The sequence below is a fragment of the Capricornis sumatraensis genome, chromosome 21 (genome assembly GCF_032405125.1).
Source record: "Capricornis sumatraensis isolate serow.1 chromosome 21, serow.2, whole genome shotgun sequence".
NCBI classification, from domain to species: Eukaryota; Metazoa; Chordata; class Mammalia; order Artiodactyla; family Bovidae; genus Capricornis; species Capricornis sumatraensis.
The window spans coordinates 52,572,225-52,579,365 of record NC_091089.1 but is presented as its reverse complement, the minus strand read 5'-3'; positions in this window follow the sequence as shown (position 1 = coordinate 52,579,365).

Sequence of the window (7,141 nt, the reverse complement as noted above, 5' to 3'; positions counted from 1 at the left end):
GTACAGACTTTGCTACACCGATCTCGACGTATGCTTGGTGTGGTCATTGCTTCGATTCTAGCAGTTGCGTCAGTAACTGCAACAGCGGCGGTAGCAGGTCTTGCGTTACACCAAGGAATTCAAACAGCTGATTTTGTTCGGGACTGGCATAAAGACTCTCATTTGTTATGGCAACAACAGCGAGATTTGGATGCACAACTTGCTACCCGATGTGCTCAATCTTCAACACACCGTTTCCTGGCTTGGAGATCAATTGGCTGTTTTATCTACACGAAGTGTGTTGAAATGTGATTGGAATTCTTCTCAGTTTTGTATAACACCTGTACCATTAAACATGAGTGAAGGATGGGATAAAGTAAAACGATCCTTGACTGGGCATCAAAATCTCACTACGGAGATTATGGACCTGGAATGACAAATTTTGTCTACTTTTAGCAGGACTTTACCTGACATTACGGGGTCTGATTTGCTGAAAAGTCTTCAAGAGGGAATGAATAACTTAAATCCATTAGGGCATGTATCCTCACTAATTGGGATTACCTGTGGGAACACTGTGTTTATATTACTTTTATGTTGTATTGCTTTTCTAGTCTTCCGGCGGTGGCGGAAAGAGAAACAACTAAAGCGCGAAGCAGAGAAGATCCAGACCATGCTACAATTGATAAAAGCAAATAAAAAAGGGGGAAATGAAGGGTTAATGGGGTAGCAGAGATGTGCCTGCAAACGGGTCTCTCTGCTCGGGCTGAACGTGCTTGCAAACAAGGCATTCTGCCAAAGAGTCTGGACACACCCTTGAGTTTAATGGTCCCCTGCAAACGAGGGAGCATTCCCTTCTTGTGATAAGAAGGAAAAGAGAGCTTTGGACAGACTCTGCAGTAGACAGGGATTTCACTCCCCTTGCTGTACGATAACATGTATGCACCTGCACTGTACTGAAAAGGCTTATTCATGCAGTCTGGAATTCTGCCTAGGGGGCTTTATAATAATAAACCGCAAATTGTTTGCGCAGTTCTGTTCCTCCGGCCGGAGTGTGTATTGTCTGTCTTTTGTGTGTCTCGTGTGTTTCGTCTTTGTGTCATTTCGCTTGCAACATATTCCAGACCCAAGGTCACTCTTATGCAACTGCAAGGGGCAAGAGCTGCATTTGACTGCCTTTCTCAACAAGTCATAAGAGGAAAGCATTCAGTCATTCACTATTTAAGTATGATGTTAGTTCTAGGCTTTTTAATGGATGCATTTTATCACATTAAAAAGTTGATCTTGTACCACACATCTTGCAACTTTGGTTAAATTGTTTATTAGATTCCATGGCTTATTTTTGTGAATTCTTTGGGATTTTCTTTTTTTAATTAATTTTTAATGGAGTATACTTAACTTCCAACGCACAAGAGAACACTCTACACATGGACATCACCAGATGATCAACACCAAAATCAGACTGATTATATTCTTTGCAGCCAAAGATGGAGAAGCTCTATACAGTCAACAAAAACAAGACCGGGAGCTGACTGTGGCTCAGATCATGAACTCCTTATTACCAAATTCAGACTCAAATTGAAGAAAGTAGGGAAAACCACTAGACCATTCAGGTATGACCTAAATCAAATCCCTTATGATTATACAGTGGAAGTGAGAAATAGATTTAAGGGCCTAGATCTGATAGATAGAGTGCCTGATGAACTATGGACTGAGGTTCGTGACATTGTACAGGAGACAGGGATCAAGACCATCCCCATGGAAAAGAAATGCAAAAAAGCAAAATGGCTGTCTGGGGAGGCCTTACAAACAGCTGTGAAAAGAAGAGAGGCGAAAGGCAGAGGAGAAAAGGAAAGATATAAGCATCTGAATGCAGAGTTCCAAAGAATAGCAAGGAGAGATATGAAACCCTTCCTCAGTGATCAATGCAGAGAAATAGAGGAAAAGAACAGAATGGGAAAGACTAGAGATCTCTTCAAGAAAATTAGAGATACCAAGGGAACATTTCATGCAAAGATGGGCTCAATAAAGGACAGAAATGGTCTGGACCTAACAGAAGCAGAAGATATTAAGAAGAGGTGGCAAGAATACACGGAAGAACTGTACAAAAAAGATCTTCACGACCCAGGTAATCATGATGATGTGATCACTAATCTAGAGCCAGACATCTTGGAATGTGAAGTCAAGTGGGCCTTAGAAAGCATCACTATGAACAAAGCCAGTGGAGGTGATGGAATTCCAATTGAGCTGTTTCAAATCCTGAAAGATGATGCTGTGAAAGTGCTGCACTCAATATGCCAGCAAGTTTGGAAAACTCAGCGGTGGCCACAGGACTGGAAAAGGTCAGTTTTCATTCCAATTCCAAAGTAAGGCAATGCCAAAGAATGCTCAAACTACTGCACAATTGCACTCATCTTACATGCTAGTAAAATAATGCTCAAAATTCTCCAAGCCAGGCTTCAGCAATATGTGAACCGTGAATTCCCTGATGTTCAAGCTGGTTTTAAGGCAGAGGAACCAGAGATCAAATTGCCAACATCTGCTGGGTCATGGAAAAAGCAAGAGAGTTCCAGAAAAACATCTAGTTCTGCTTTATTGACTATGCCAAAGCATTTGACTGTGTGGATCACAATAAGCTGTGGAAAATTCTGAAAGAGATGGGAATACCAGATCACCTCACCTGACTCTTGAGAAATCTGTATGCAGGTCAGGAAGCAACAGTTAGAACTGGACATGGAACAACAGACTGGTTCCAAATAGGAAAAGGAGTATGTCAAGGCTGTATATTATCACCCTCATATTTAACTTATATGCAGAGTACATCATGAGAAACACTGGACTGGAAGAAACACAAGCTGGAATCAAGCTTGCTGGGAGAAATATCAATCACCTCAGATATGCAGATGACACCACCCTTATGGCAGAAAGTGAAGAGGAGCTAAAAAGCTTCTTGATGAAAGTGAAAGAGGAGAATAAAAAAGTTGGCTTAAAGCTCAACATTCAGAAAACGAAGATCATGGCATCCGGTACCATTACTTCATGGGAAATAGATGGGGAAAGAGTGTCAGAGTTTATTTTTTCGGGCTCCAAAATCACTGCAGATGGTGACTGCAGCCATGAAATTAAAAGATGTTTACTCCTTGGAAGGAAAGTTATGACCAATCTAGATAGCATATTCAAAAGCAGAGACATTACTTTGCTGACTAAGGTCTGTCTAGTCAAGGCTATGGTTTTTCCTGTGGTCATGTATGGATGTGAGAGTTGGACTGTGAAGAAGGCTGAGTGCCGAACAATTGGTGCTTTTGAACTGCGGTGTTGGAGAAGACTCTTGAGAGTCCCTTGGACTGCAAGGAGATCCAACCAGTCCATTCTGAAGGAGATCAGCCCTGGGATTTCTTTGGAAGGAATGATGCTAAAGCTGAAACTCCAGTACTTTGGCCACCTCATGAGAAGAGTTGACTCATTGGAAAAGACTCTGATGCTGGGAGGGATTGGGGGCAGGAGGAGAAGGGGATGACCGAAGATGAGATGACTGGATGGCATCACAGACTCGATGGACATGAGTCTGAATGAACTCCGGGAGATGGTGATGGACGGGGAGGCCTGGCGTGCTGCGATTCATGGGGTTGCAAAGAGTCGGACATGACTGAGCGACTGAACTGAACTGAACTGATAGTTAACTTACAATGTTGTGTTAATTTCTGCTGTACAGCAAAGCGAATCAGTAATTTGTTGTTTCATTGCTAAGTCATGTCCAACTGTTTTATGACTCCATGGACTGTAGTCTGCCAGGATCTCTGTCCATGGGGGAGAAAATACTGGAATGGGTTGCCATTTTCTTCTCCAGAGGATCTTCCTGATCCAGGAATTGAGTCTGTACCTGCACTGGCAGGGATATTCTTTACCCCTAGCACCACATGGGAAGCCCAAAGCTTTGCGTTGCCCCCTCTGAGGTTCGAACTCAGGACCTTCAGATTATGAGACTGATACTCTGCAGGCAACTTAATGGTAGAGAAAAAAATCCTCTTCTCCCATATTTGTCAAATCAAAGGAAAACATTCATGAAATCAAAACAATAACCTTTGTATTTGCCATTCTTCTTTGTAACATACAAGTGATTTTTCAAAAAATCCTTTATATAATGAGCAAATATATACATATTGTAAATTCATAAAGATTACATAATACATTTGAAAGAAACTAAAAGTCGCTGCTGACCCTTTGCAACTCCATGGACTGAATTCTCTAGGCCAGAACACTGGAGTGGGTAGCCTTTCCCTTCTCCAGGGATCTTCCCAACCCAGGGATCAAACCCAGATCTTGCGCTTTGCAGGCAGGTTCTTTACCAGCTGAGCCACAAGGGAAGCCCAAGAATACTGGAGTGGGTAGCCTATCCCTTCTCCAGCGGACCTTTCTGACCCAGGAATTAAACCGGGGTTTCCTGCATTGTAGGCAGATTCTTTACCAACTGAGCTATCAGGGAAGCCCCTATGAATATATGTATAATATATAAAATTATATATTATATGCATAATGTATAAAATTATATATTATATAATATATAATTAATATAATATATATTATATATTTATATATAATTATATATAAATTTATAATTTACATTTATAATTTATTTATATATAATTAATTATATATATAATTATATTATTAATATTATAAAATATATTTATATATTACATAACTAAAATTATATAAATAATAAATAAATGATTATATATATTTATATTCATACCATTTGAGCCACTGGGGAAGCTATAATATAATATATATTATATGATATTATATAATATCATATATAATATATTTATCTGAATATATATTTATATTTATTTATATTCATTTATATATATATTAATGTATATATTTTATTTATTTATATTTATTTATATATTTATTTATATATTATTAATATATTTATATTTATTTTATATAGATATATATTATTATATTATATAATAGTATTTTATAACACATAATATATGAATATATTATATATAATATAATAATGTATGATATATTATTACATATAATTAATATAATATATAATATATATAACATATATAAAATTATATATATATATATTCATGGGGCTTCCCTATAATATAAAATTATATATTATACATTTATATATTATACATATAATATATAATTTATATATTATACATATAATATATAATTTATATATTATACATATAATATATAATTTATATATTATATAAAGGAAAATCCTTTATATAATTAGCAAATGTAAACACATGTATTATAAATTCATAAAGATTACAAGCACATTTAAGAACAAAAAATATGTTTTATAGGTACATTTGTTTTTTGAAATGTAAACAAAAACACTGTCCATATTAAGGTAAAACACGAAAAAATTATTTAAAACAATTTCAAAAACACAAGAATTTGGGGGCAGGTTTCTTTGTTTTGTTTTCACACAGTTCTCTCCTATGCTTGAAACCAAAAGAATGTTGGGACAATTACCATTTCTAAAATAGCACAAAACAGAGCCATAACGTGGTAGCCTACCATAAGCATTCTGAAAACTGCAAACATTGGTTTTATCTTCCTAAATCATCAGGAGGAGGAAATGGTAATTTGGGGACACAGGAAGAAAACAAAGTCATATCACAATACTAGGGGAAAAAAACCCACAATTTGGCAAGTGGTGATGATAACTTCTACTTCAGTTGTGGTTTGAAAGGCCATGCCTGGGAGAGAACAATTGTCACACAAAGGCCTCCAGCATATCTCCCGATGCCGGAAAGATTTCTCTATCTATCCTAGTACTGAGGACCCACAAAGGCAATGAGGATACAGGCTGACAAACAGTCAGATACCTGAGAAAGCAGTCTCAGGTCCTCTGGCTGTTAGGGGAAACACGGACTGAAACTGCCCACCCTGGCCAGGCATAACAGTAACCATTTGCATGAGTGACTTATGACAGGAGATCCTGGTAAGGAATATGCAACTAACAAGCCACCACCAAGAGGAATAATTCAGGAAAGGTCAAAAGGAGACAGGAGACATCAGTCCGCCTGTCCTACCAACCTCCCAGAAACCTTCTGACTAGACTCCATTGTGCCTGAGAGATGTGCATGCCACCAGAAAGGACCCTGAGTCAGAATGATTGGCCAGAGACAACCCAAAACTAATCTCATCACCATAAAACCTGAGACTGCGAACCACAAGGCAGAGCGATCCTCCTGGGTTCCCTCACCCTCCCGCCTTCCACCCGGGCACCCCTTTCCAGTAAAGTCTCTCGCTTGGTCAGCACGTGTGTCTCCTTGGACAATTCATTTCCAAGTGTTAGACAAGAGCCCAGTCTGGGCCCTGGAGAGCAAACTCCCTTCCTGCAACATGTCCAGGTGACCCTTGCTCCTGATGAGCTGCAAACCCCAACCTGCCAAAGCAGCAGGTTTTCTCAGACTCCTGCTCCTCCTGGTGTCACAGTCCCCAGGGACCCATGATACACTTCCTGGCTTACTGAGGGTGACCCAGTTCCCAGGCAGCATGCTCTTCACGCTGCCTGTCTCCCGAGATGAACTGGCTGGACCAGGGCTCTGTGATCTGGCTCTTCCTAGGTAGAGGTAAAGGGCTGAGTCCTTGAGGAGGAAGAGACCGTGGGCTTCTGTCTTATGCCACCAATCTTGTGACTTTATTAAATTAACATTTGTTAAGTGGAGTATAGGGCTTTCCAGGTAGCTCAAAAGGTAAAGAATGCCCACATTGTGGGAGATGACTGGGTTGGGAAGATCCCTTGGAGAAGGGCATGGCAATCCACTCCAGTATTCTTTCCTGGAGAATCCCATGGACAGAGGAGCCTGGTGGGCTATAGTCCATGGGGTTGCAGAGTCAGACACGACTGCATGACTAACACACACACACACACACACACACACACACACACACACACAAGTGGAGTATAGGAGCAGGATGGTGGCAACAGGACCACAAGAGTAATTAAAATAGATAAGCTTATTACTCACGGGTCCTGGAGAAGGTACACTTCGTCTCTCCAGTGGTCTTCAAGTCAAGACAGGGTGCAGAGAGGCCGGATGCCTTTATCATAAGGGTCCCTGGGTGGAGTGCTTTGGGCTTCCTAAGATAGGGTCCCGGTGATCCATTCAGACCAGAGTTT